This window comes from Denticeps clupeoides, chromosome 4, assembly GCF_900700375.1.
Source record: "Denticeps clupeoides chromosome 4, fDenClu1.1, whole genome shotgun sequence".
Taxonomy (NCBI): domain Eukaryota; kingdom Metazoa; phylum Chordata; class Actinopteri; order Clupeiformes; family Denticipitidae; genus Denticeps; species Denticeps clupeoides.
The window spans coordinates 9865660-9878362 of NC_041710.1; the positions used below are offsets into that span (position 1 = coordinate 9865660).

The 12703-nt window shown below is 41.4% G+C and overlaps 1 protein-coding gene across 6 annotated transcripts in view; it reads left to right on the forward strand.

Moving 5' to 3' along the window:
* The window catches only part of dlgap1a (discs, large (Drosophila) homolog-associated protein 1a), an 88716-nt gene that overhangs the window by 21082 nt on the left and 54931 nt on the right, over positions 1 to 12703 (forward strand). For 5 of the 6 annotated variants that reach the window (XM_028976745.1, XM_028976748.1, XM_028976750.1 and 2 more), the window contains exon 2: positions 6188 to 6278. The exons of the other annotated variant lie outside the window; for it this stretch is intronic. The gene's annotated coding sequence lies outside the window, so the exon portion shown is untranslated. The remainder of the gene's footprint in view (positions 1 to 6187; positions 6279 to 12703) is intronic. 6 annotated transcript variants of the gene reach the window in all.

Genomic DNA, 12703 nt, shown 5'->3' on the forward strand with positions numbered 1-12703 from the left:
GCCTGTTACATTAACACACATTCACATTCACATCTTTATTCATCCCAGGCAACTTAAAATGAGCTTTTATATGCAATTTGCATTTATGGCTGAAGTGTGGAGAAAGTTGAAATTAAGGTGCTTTTTTGTCACAATCTGTTATGTTTGCATTAACAGCAAAGCTGGAAAACATTGCAGACTTATGGATATCATTTTAATGTTTTATTTAAGATGTGGGGAGTGTTTTATAATGCCATATTCAGAATGCTTGAACTATAATGCTGGCAATCTATCTGGGAGTATCACACAGAAAGAGCAATATTACACACAAAGAGGGATATTACACACTAAAAGAGGATTATTACACACAAGGGAAATGGAGGAGACGGGACATTGTGCTAGTTGAGGTATTGACTGGGTGGGGTCAAGCTAAGGTCAGAAAACTGAACATGTTAGGGATTCGCTTGTTAAGTTAGATTTGTTAATGTTGTAGAGGGAGTGATCACCAAATGTTGGAACTCACAATTTTCCATAGTTTTGACACACTTCCTTATTTCCTAATTTGAGAAATAATCATTTAAAGGCAGGTATAACAGATTGACTGAGGGAGGTTTCTTGAGATTATGGGCTCTCTGATATAAACCCAAAACCCAACTATATATCTTCTCTTTATCTGTAGATTTGAAATGGATTTGATGGGTCAGCGGTAGAATCTAGAAATAACTTCTGATTTTACATCTCTTTTGCTCTTTGTAGCCGTTTATGAGATGTTAGTCTTTAAAGGTCCCCTGACACAGAAATCTCAGTAATTGGTGTTGATGACGTTATTACCACAAATGCCCCCTGACTTCTATAGGCCGCTCTCCTCCTCGTCCCGCCTCTGTCCTCCTTATTTGCATTTAAAGTGACACACACACTGAAACACACTGAAATCTCATTGTGGGTTGGCGCAAAGTGTCTGTAATTCAGCACCAAGACTGAATTTTGGAAAGAGACTTCATATACAGTATTAGGGGATGACTAAGACTATATAAAAGGAAAAAAATAGTATAAAAGCGAGAAAAAAAGGGGGACCTTTAAGGGGACCTTTAAAGGCTGTACAGCGTGTTCTGGTGTATTTTTACACATTTGTGAAATTCAATGTGGAGCATCTGATGAAAAAGCTTGTTTTGTGTGTCTTAAAGCTGTCAATAGTGAGTCATTATGCCTGCATTCACCTAATCATAATGGCCTAATAACACGAGACAGACTCTGCTTTAATTGCATCCTTGATCATGTCAGTTCATTAGCACAGAGGAAAGTGAAGACCTATGGATCAGTCAGAGATTGCTGTGTGAGTCTCCTAATGCGTGCTGGGTAAACATCATGGGCCCTTGTCACAGCTGCTTTGCGGCTGCCTCTGTCATTAGGACACAGCCCCAGTGGACTGAGCACCAGGACCCCGACCCCTGGAAAGGTTAGTGAGACACAAGATTCCAGACGACGCTGTGGCTACACCGCATGCCTTAATACTGAGGTGTTGGCCAGTCCATCTGTCACAGCTTTTGACAAATGCACAATATACTGTCCTTAGGGAGATCTGGTACTTGATTGGATGGTAATGTACAGAGGTAGAGACAACAGGATACATTGCTTGCTGTTTCGTTTCACACACACAGTGTAATCCGCACTGCTGTTTTACAGAACAAAGGCAAACGTAAGGAACATCTGGCCCAGCAGACAGCGGGGAGCTCAGTGCGATGTCTGTGTTAGTCTAAATCTGCCTGTAATGCTGATGAATTCATGTGCATTTTTTAATACATGAAAGTGGCAGTAATTCTGCTAACACTGAAAAAGTGCCAGCCATGCTGTCATCATTGTTAAATGTAATACATGGTTATGATTACATGGACACTCTTTGCTAAGCAAAACATTTTGCAAAATTTGCTAAATGTTTATTTATGGTTTCCATGACAACATAGGTGGGGAGTACGCTTTCTTTCAATTCTCAAGAACTGGTGACATACATGTATCTGTATACTATTAATCCTGTAGTCCTCTGCAAACTGCCTCAAACTGAACGGGGAGATGCTCTACTTTTTTCTCTTGTTGTCCTTAGGGACAAAACTGACCTCATTTACTGGTTATAAGGTCAAGGGGTCAAATCAATGAGGGATTTTGCAGACAGTTGACTAATCAGACAAATGACAAAATAACTTCCATATAAGCACCTTTACTAGTATTCGTGGCTTTGTACTTTGTACTTAATGAAATGTATGTTTGGACAATAATGAATAAAGTGTTATGCTAATCCTGAAGACCCAGATTTAAAATAAATAAATAAATAAATAAATAAATATATATATATATAATCAAAACACTTCATTCATTATTGTCCAAACATACATTTCTTACACACACACACACACACACACACACACACACACACACACACACACACACACACACACACATATATATATATATATATATAAAAAACAGAAGACCCAGGTTCAAATCCCACTTACTACCATTGTGTCCCTGAGCAAGACACTTAACCCTAAGTTGCTCCAGGGGGACTTTCACTGTAACTACTGATTGTAAGTCGCTCTGGATAAATGTAAATGTTAAAACAATCAGGGTTAACTGTCTTGCTCTGGGACACAAGGTCTGCTTCATAGGTGATTGTCTTAACCACTAGATACCCTTTGTATACTTTCCAGACAGGGACTGTTTTGTCAGAAAATATTAGGTGGATGTTGTGCCTAATTAGTCTATATTGATGTCTGGTAAAGCAGGTGAATGGCATTTTTTCTGAGTCTCTCTCCTATGGCTTTTTTTTTTTGGTTGGTGAGAACCAACCAAAGAACGTAGATAAGGAACTGCTTTACTGCCTTTTCTTCAAAAAACTACTGGTCAATCAAGGAGTCCTGAGTAATTGCCGCTGGTGCTAATGAAGCAGGTTTACTCAGGACTCCTTGATAAGCAGTTAAAGTGGACTGTTTTCTTTGTTTCAGTTCCCTTTTTGTTCATTTGTCCATTTTTGGCTGTCTCCTCTCTACACTATGATACCTGTTGCCACTTACTGAATGCTGTGCTTTAACGAAACCGACTCTTTACACTTCCCCCCAGCCCGTAATATGCCTTTTTAATTCAGTTTAAATATCAACTACCCAGCCTTATTCAGCCTGGGCTGTTTAAAACCTATTTGGGTTTAATAGGGTTGAACAGTTTTAAGAAAAAAATCTATTTCACCAAGGGTGATTGTTAAAATGGGTGGTAGTAGCCTAATGGGTAACACACTCGCCTGTGAACCAGAAGACCCAGGTTCAAATCCAACTTACTACCACTCCAGGGGGGGGACTGTCCCTGTAACTACTGATTGTAAGTTGCTCTGGATAAGGGCGTCTGATAAATGCTGTAAATGTAAATGTTAAAACCAGAGGACACATTTCCTTGTCTCACCATGTGCTGTGTTGCACAATGACAATCACTTCACCTTCACTCAAATTGATTTAACACATTTGGGCTCAATGTACCCTACACTGCTGTTCCACAGCTCTTTCCCACATGTTGTCATGTTTTGCAAAGATCTTTTCACCCTCTAATTTAATGTTTTACAACTATTTTCTGCATCAATTCAAAATCCGTTTGCATCACAATACATCTTCAACCCATTAATGCATCTTAAACTCTTTAACTGTATAAATAAATATATGGATAGATTGATGGCTTTATCGGTGTAGCTTGTTAAATCACCAAACTCTCCAAAAGAACATTCTTCCTAGAGGAATTCATTTCTTCTCCAGACCCAGGGCCAAATAGTGAACATATTGTGTTACGAAGTAGCAGTCATTTGCCCGGGGGCCCAGGGCAGGGCTGTAGATCAGGGTGCTGCTGGCTGCTGCCGGGCGCCGCTTCTCGCTGCTGTGCTTCCTCATCCTGTCAGGGCTTTAATATCCAGCACAGAGCAACGTACGTGCACCCATACATTACCTCCATTCATCGCTTTCACATGCAAGTGGGGCCGGCTTAGACTAAAATCACATATGTAGAGGGCTGGAAATGGCTCACTATTAAATTAGATGCATATGTCTCTCTGGAAGGTCTTTAGTTTTACATTAGTGAAGAGGATAGAAGTGTTCCTGATGCTCATCACATCACTCTTTCTTTACTCAGGACAGACCTCCAAATGTTTTGTCATTTGACGGTAATAGTGAAAGGGAAATAATAGTCATTGTGATACACAGCAAGCACAGCACACGGAGCACACAACGAAATGTGTCCTCTGCATTTAGCCATCACCCTTGGTGAGCAGTGGGCGCCCGGGGAGCAGTGTGTGGGGACGGGGCATTGCTCATTGGCACATTGGTGGTTCAGGGTTCAAATCAGCAACCTTTCAATTATGGGTCCGCTTCCTTTCCCGCTATGCAACTAAACATTTATAAAATAATACATTTGGTAAAAAAAAATAGAATCCCTCTCTTTTTTTGGTTTGACAATATTATTTTGAATTATAGGTCTTTTAGATATGTCTATCTTTCCATTGTTCAGCACTATATTGATGAAAGGTATAGCTGATCATATATTTTCTGTGATGATCATGATATTGTAGGCCTGCGGTGCTGAGAGTGGCACCCAGTCATGTTTGCCATGCTTCTGATTGTCACATGGTTGTCTTTGACCTGCCTATGATGGCTGTTGTTTCCAGTGTGTACGTTGTCAAGAAATTAAAGCTTTGATGTTATGCCAATTCTACCAATTCTTATGATAGAGGTGGAAAGCTTTCTGGTGAAATACCTGAAATACCTGATTGTGACACTTTGAGTCAACTTTAAGTTAGGAGTTCTTGACTTTAATTGTGGTGATTGCTCATAGTCAGTAAACAATCACTTTGATTGCTTGAGCAATATATCACCCACATGATCAATAATTATTGATTTTTGTTTTATCCATGTAAGCCAGCCCTCTGACCCATAGAAGCAGGCGGGGGAAGCTAGTTACAGGCTCAATTGTAAATCCTCCGAAGTCAGTTTGGAGAATTGGGAGACGAAATTTGATTTGTTAATTGTCTCGTAACAGGTCAAGTGAATATAATGCTACAAATGGCTGGAAATGTACAGCAGCCTGGATTTAAAGCCTATTGGACTTTATTTCCAGTATACAGTTTATTTCCGCGGTCAGTGGAGAATAGATATTTAAAGGATTTTGCCATGGTCTGAGTAGCAGATGAGTTCCAGTGGCTCATGGTCCACTCTTGTGTGTTTACCCTCCAGCGCTTGTCTGATATTGACTGTTGTTGCAGATCGAGTGAAAAGAACCACGTAGAGCACGCTGGGCTCGTGGGGGAAGCCGGTCCCTCGCTACACGTCTTTCCGTCCCTCCCTGTCGGCCCGCCCGCCCGCCATTCTGTGTTATGGAGCCTCATCACAGAAAAACATCTAATGATCATAGCCAATGATGCTTGTCTGAGAGAGGAGCGCCGCGCCGGGAACAGCTTGCACCGCTCTGCATCCCAAAGCACAGCCAGTAGCTCTAATCAAAGGAACATTCATTCGGGTTCACGTGTGCCCAGTTTATCTCTTTTTTCTCTGAAAAGGCAGAATGGGGGTGGAGGGCGGGGGTGCCGTTCCCTGACAGGCTTTCGTGACGCATTTTGCTTATTTAAATTATTTTTTTTTTTTTTTTATGACTGTCTAAATAATTCATGCTTTTTTTAAATAGGGAAATCACATGAAATTAAATGTGCTTCAAGAGTCAAGTTCGAGGAAATGGCAGCAGTCTGAAGTGCGCTGTAAAGCATAACTCAGTGCTGTACGTGAGTCGCGGCGCTTTAAACGAAGAAGTCGAACGCGTCAAGAGCTTCCGACCGCCCCGTCTATCACATGGTTACTGTAACTCGAGCTTCAGCGCCATGGGAGCAGGTGTAGGGGGAGAACAATGCCGCCGCGCCGCCGCACCGCTTGCCGCTTTCACCTCTGTTTTGTCTTGATGAGGCCCATAAACGATTGTGACGGAATTAATTCCGTACCTCGTCTCCTCCTTTCGCTCTCTCTCTCCTCTCTGTCTGCCTCCGTCCGGGGAACACACAACACTCGGCGTCACTGATAACTCAATATCGCCGCCTGTTATTAAATTTGGGGCTGAAATATTTCTTCATTACAGGCCATCTTTTTGCGGTACAGGTTTGGTTTAATCGGTTTGTTCTTTTCTTCTCGCATCTCTCTAGTGAACTGCGTTGGCGTAGAGGTGTTGGTGCGCTAGACCGGGATTCCAAATCCCCCAGCAAAAAAAACACGTAAAATGCTCAATTAAAGAGGGTGAGTATTGCGCTTTGTTACATTGCTTTGCTGTTTAGAGAGTGCAGTTGACCCTGCCGCAGTCGGCTTTGTCTGGATTTATTTGCCTAAGCTTGTTTAATAATGTACACATCATTAATATTTAATGCTTTTGATGAAGTGCAGGACGGAGTGAACGATATTGACCTTGACTTTGGTGGTTTTACGTGTGAAGAGTTTTGGAAGAGCTGTGGCTTTTCCCTTGAAGGCGCAGGTCCTGGTTGGCTTCGCTGCCTGGTGACATGGTGATGGTAAATTGGCTCTGGTGATTGGATTTGTGTTCGCTGTCTCCAAGGAATCTTTGAACAGACTCCAGCTTCTCTGCAACCCAAAGAAAATCCATTAGCGTTAGGTAGGAATGGATGGATTGTTATGTTGTAAAAAAGTATAGATAGCAACCTGTGTATGTGTGTGTGTCTGTGTGTCAGTTTGATTGTATCTATATATGTTTATTAGGGGCTATTAGGGCTGAAAGATTTTAACGATTTTTTTGACAGATATTGCGATTGTGATTTAATTTGTGATTCATTTGTCAGTTCAGTTGTTCACTATACTAAGTGTATTAAAAACTGTATCTTATCCGTACATTGAAATGTGAACTGTGGTATAATGTGCCTTAAGTAGCTGAGTTGAGTGTCCTTGCGCACGTTTAAGTGGGTGTGGCTGTACATTGGGACACTTCTGATTGGTGAGCATGATTGTCTATGACACAGCACGTGTAATCAGAAGGTTGCTGGTTCGAATCCCAACCCGCCAAGGTGCCACTGAGGTGCCACTGAGCAAAGCACCGTCCCCACACACTGCCGCGAAGAGGACAGAACTTGGTTTTACTGCCTTAACTTTGTTTACTTGCCGGCACACCCCGCTTGGACGGGCTGATTCATGGTACAGACTCTTTCAGATCTCACTCTCCCTGCAAACACTGGAGCAGCGCCGAACGGCATGCACCGTGCAGCCAAATGAGCAGAGTGTGGGCGGACGGCGCTGCTCCGATGTGTGCGGGGAGAGTATCACCCCCACATTCACCTTCTCCCCACCGCATCGTTGCGGCAGCTGCCTCTCTTCTGCCTGCCTCCCCAGCGCCCCAGGAGGTCACCAACGCTCCAGTCTCCAGCCAACCCAGCCTGTCTGCGCATGCGTCTACCCTCAGAGTCTGGGGTTGCAAAAATGAGATTATATCATTCAACCCTATTAGGGCTGACGAACTGAATCTCATAATCGATGCATCATAATTGAACATAATTGATTATATCAAAATGTATATGCTTGGTAAAAATTCTAGTCAAAGCATAGAGACTCTGGCTGCCTAACCTGAGTACAGTGCAGCTCAAGTGCTGAGTAACTCTAATCTCACTCATGTACATAAAAACACAATGTGAAGTTATGTGAAAAAACGATATCAAGATATCGAATTAAAAACCTGAGACCAAACGTGAAGGTTCACACCTCTAATTCTAATGAAAATGAGAATGCGCTTTTTATGTATTTCATTTTCAATATGTGTGCACTTAATGTGTCTAATGTATCAGATTTCAATTTCCGGACATTTTCCCTCCCCCAGTGTAGCAGGTTCAGCAGGGAGGGCAGGAAGGGCTGATAGTTCTCTCTCCGGCACAAGGTTATGTCAGGTTAGTTATCAGAGTGGGTCAGCCAGGGTCATGATCGTGTGTTCGTTTTAGCGCTTCACTAGAACGAATGGTGTACGTAAGAACCGCAGGAGGTGGTGGTGCACAGCTGCACACCTCTGGAAAGAGATTTACTATTTAAACATCAGAGCATGAATGGATTAGAATATGATCCTTTATAATTCCCTCATCTTTTATACAAAAAAACACTGATTAATCATAATCAAAGCAAAGAAATGCCTCATTCTTTATTTGAATCCAAGTATCTACAGTCTTTATTTTAAAACATTTTAAAGCATCCTGAACTATATCTGTCACAATATCCATCTGAGCGAGGGCGGGGTCTTAGCTGCCGCCACTCTGAGACACTCTGGCATCTGAAGAAGCCTCAAGAGTGTGACCTGATGATTAATCTGAAATGACATACAATGGCTGAGAGGTGACACCCCCAGTGTTGTGTTTGTATTCATGATGTAATGTCTTTAGCATGTGAGAAAGGTCAAGGGTCAAATAAAGAGTTCCATTATAGCTCCTATAGTTGTAAGGAAATCAGACATGTTATTGATCGCATGCAGATTGATTGTGTACTGTAAATTGTAAATTTACATTTTATATTTTGTATCATTTTGGTAGTGTACATATGTATATATGCTATCTTTCCCCTTTTTTATTGTATATTTATAGATACCTCTCCACCTCAGGGACCACGCCTAATTTCATTGTACTTGTTACAATGACAATAGAGATATCCTGATTCTGATTGTGACATGTTGTACCTCTTGCTGAGTAATGGAGAGGAAAGCAGTAATCCAAGCCTGGTTCTTCCGATCTGACCAAATTCATTCCGATTGAGGATGCAGACTGTTCTGTTTATACGGGCCTGTTAACATGGATGTGCAAAATAAATCCGGGAGAGTAATCAGGTGGTAATGAAGTGGCCGCATCATTATTAAATTCTGATACAGATTATCTCAGGCTCAGCCTGATCCTTCTAATCCATTTGGAATTTCAATCAGGATTTGTTTTAAATTGTCCGAATAGTCCGATTGAGGTGTTAGTTCAGATGGCGCTATCACTCTTGATTAGTTGTGTCCATGCAATGGTGGCCAGGGTCAGGACTGCCCTGGTAGTTTAGGGAGAGATGTGCAATACACCAGCAACTGCAGTTTAAACCCAGAAAAAAGAGGTACTAATACTGTGTCACCAACGTGGCTGCAGTGAATTAACTGAGGATGTAAAGGTAGTCCTCTGGAAATGTATAGGCCCTTATCTCTGAGGAGAAGCGAGATCCAGTCTGAGGAGGGGACAAGCAAGAGAGTTGCGGTCAGGGTCTAGGAAGTCTGATGAAGGAAGTGGGATGGAAGCTGATAAGAAGGTAGTTTAATCGGGTTTGAAGGCTTTAGCGTCTGACTGACTGCCACTGAATTGACTCTTGTGGACTTCCATCCATATTCTTCATTTTACAACCATGCTTGTCTTTATGTCAGATACGAGATACAATATATTAATTCGATAAATTAGGTTTTTTTAACCATTAAGGATATTACAGACATATATTATGATCCTCCACACTTTTCTAATTTTAATTTTAAAAAATCATCAAATCCAAGATATTATATTAAAATAATCTTATGTTCTTCATACCATTTTCTTCATGCATTTAAAAATGTAATTAATTATTGTTATTGTCAATAACTCTGTTGGTCAATAACCATTACTTTTTTTAACCATTACTGATCTTAGTAATAACATGATGGGTTAGGTGTTTAATGAAATTAAGTCTTCACCGTAACACATAATATTGACCATATAAGCAAACAGCAGTATGAAGGTATCTGTAGGTATCTAATATGAAAATTAAACAGCAGTACATTTTTTGTGTAGAACAGATGCTGGTCTGAATTTTTTTTTTCTGTGAATGTGAACTGGACGTTTAAAGAGATGTGCGGGACTCATCTTTTCTGCTTCAGGTCACTTTGTTCCACTTGCACTGTGAATATTTCCCTCAGTCAGCACTTGTGCAGCTACTGCTGTATTTATAACCCTTTCAAGTTATTTTTGATCTGAAAAGAATTTACATCAACACCATGCAGCTTAAAAGGTGCCTTTTTAAGCTTCAGATTTGTGGAGCAAGCACAGGTGAACAGGTGTCAGCTTTAAAAAAAAATTCAGTCTTTGATCAAATGCAGATGAAAGGCTTTGTGTCTATGACACGAGACCTTGCATTTTAATCCAGCAGTCACAAATGATGGGCTATATTGAAGGGAGTGAGGAATTAAAAGGCCCTGGGGACATGCACTGGGGTTGGTGTGCAGAAAGCAAATTGAGTTTTTCACAGCCAACCATCACTCAATTGGAACAGAGTAAGGCAAGTGGGGCTGGAGGGTCATCCTTGACTAATATTGGTATATTTAAGGGTTGCGCTTTTCAGAATCTGATTTAAGGTTTTGGCCAAATTATGTTTCAGTTCCAAAGCAGAAAAATAACATGCCGATTTATCTATTTACAATTTAAACAACATCCCTGCATAATACATACAAATGTTTAATACTGAATAATTTATACTTATGAGACAGATATACTCTTACCAGGGTATCCACCATAGAACACATATGTAAGTTATGTGGTGAAATGAATGAATCCAGACTGTCACTATTGGGCGCACCTGGAGACGCACCTGGCATCGATCTGCAGGGCGGTTCTAAAGGACTTGTTGAGCAGCCCATTGAGGCTGCGACATTTTATGTGAGCTGTACGACTTGTGTGTAGAGTGTTTTTCAGTTCTGGCAATCGGCACACGCCTGCGGGTTAGTTTGTGTTTTCCCCTTTTGTTTCGTGCCGCTTTTCCTTTATTGTATAATAAATCTTGTTTCCCAGTATGTCCCATTTCTGCGCTTCATTCCCCCGTCAGCTCGCGGACGTGACACAGACCCTTCACTATGTGCACACATAGTTAAACATCAACGTCCGAGATGTCTTTGTGGTTTAAAATTTCTGATTTAGAGGTAACTTATACATAATAAAATATTTGCTTGATTAAATTTGCTTGATTTCATAAGATTTGAACATTGTTAGTTTTGACTTATATACTGACAGCAAAAATATCCTACATAATAAAAGTGCACAATAAACATCTGGACAGAAGAATCAGATTGTTGCAACCCCTGTATCTTTTATTTTGTGCTTATGCTGTAGGTAAGGCACGTATCGTATGAGGTCTATCGACAGATCTGAGTTCTGTCTTAATAATGCAAAAGTGTTCTGCTACAGTAGAATAGAGCTGAGTGAGCAAGAATTGTGCATCACCTCACTAGATTGCAAAATGAATTTTTTTGTGGCAAGGTATCTTCCTAGTGAATAAAACTCCACACACATACAAAGCAATGAATCCTTAAAGGAACAGTTTATGTAGAATTACAATGTGTTTACTGATATGAGAATTGGGGTTTTAACTGACATATGGACAGATTGTTAATCCCGAACCTCTCCAGAATCTCAGTACAGGGTATGCCTGTTGCAATTATTACATCATTGCTTGTGGTTATTCAGACAACCCACCTCTTGTAGAGACTCTGGGAGCATCCTGCTGCGCACAAGAAAGCAACATAACATAGCAAGATAATAACCCTGTTTGTTTTTTAATAGTAGGTCTTCTTCATAAGGTTTATTTTTTATGTCTGCTAAATTACATAAACCAGGGGATATTCCATCTTTATTCCATCTTTATCCCTGCATCCATAATACATACAAATGTATTATTTAATACTAAATAATTTATACTTACGAGACAGATATACTCTTACCAGGATAACTACAACTGGAAATATGTTGAGACTTCAGACAGCCTGGAAATATAAGCTTACATTATGGATAAATCTAAGAGATGAGTGTGTCACTTTATGATTTGCACATTCACACTTATATAGATGTGTCATTGAATACCGTTAAGCTTCCACCTCTGAGAGTTCGAATGTGTCCTTTTTATCTCACAACTATTCCACAGTTGGTGTACCAGCACAGTTGCTTTGATACAGAACCATAAATTGCCCTTTACAGCCAAACATTACAGACCATTACCCTGGAGGACATCCTGTGCACGTGAGGCTGAGCGATTGGATTTGCAGAAATCCTCCAGCGATTCGATCAGAGTGAAACAAATGTGTGTGACAAGGATGTGTGTACAGGAGTATGTAGGAGTGTGTGTGTGTGTGTGTGTGTGTGTGTGAGTGACAAGAAGAGTCCATTCTCTCGGAAAGCTCCAGCACTGCTCCCTGCATCGGGGAGATAGCGCGGTTTAGAAGCCCTCGCACGTTCCGGCACAGCGCAGGGAATAGCGGCACTCTGCGAATTAGATGCCCTCTGTGGAGCAGGGCCGGGCGGCGGTGCAGCGGAGATACGGGCCCATGGGAAGAGCGCTCCTCGGTCTCTGAGAGCTAATTAACAGAGCACAAGCTCCCAGGCTGGATTAAGTCAAACATTCGCACAAGCGGAAAGGGATACGTTTTCTCGCAGCTCACTTTTGCTCTGCACAATTCCCATTTTCCCTGCATGTATGACTTATGTAAATGTTGAAGCAGATTAGCTTCTCAGGACTTTTCCGTGAAGGATGACGACTCATTTGAAATGGATAGGCCACGCCGCATGTGTTTGCTGTTTGCACCACAGAATCCAAGCCTCTGAAGCGTGGACAGCTGGCCGATCTCGATCAAATGTGCACCCACCGCATTAAAGCAGCAGCGATGTGGCATCTGAAGAATCAGACCCGGCGCCTTGTGCACTAAG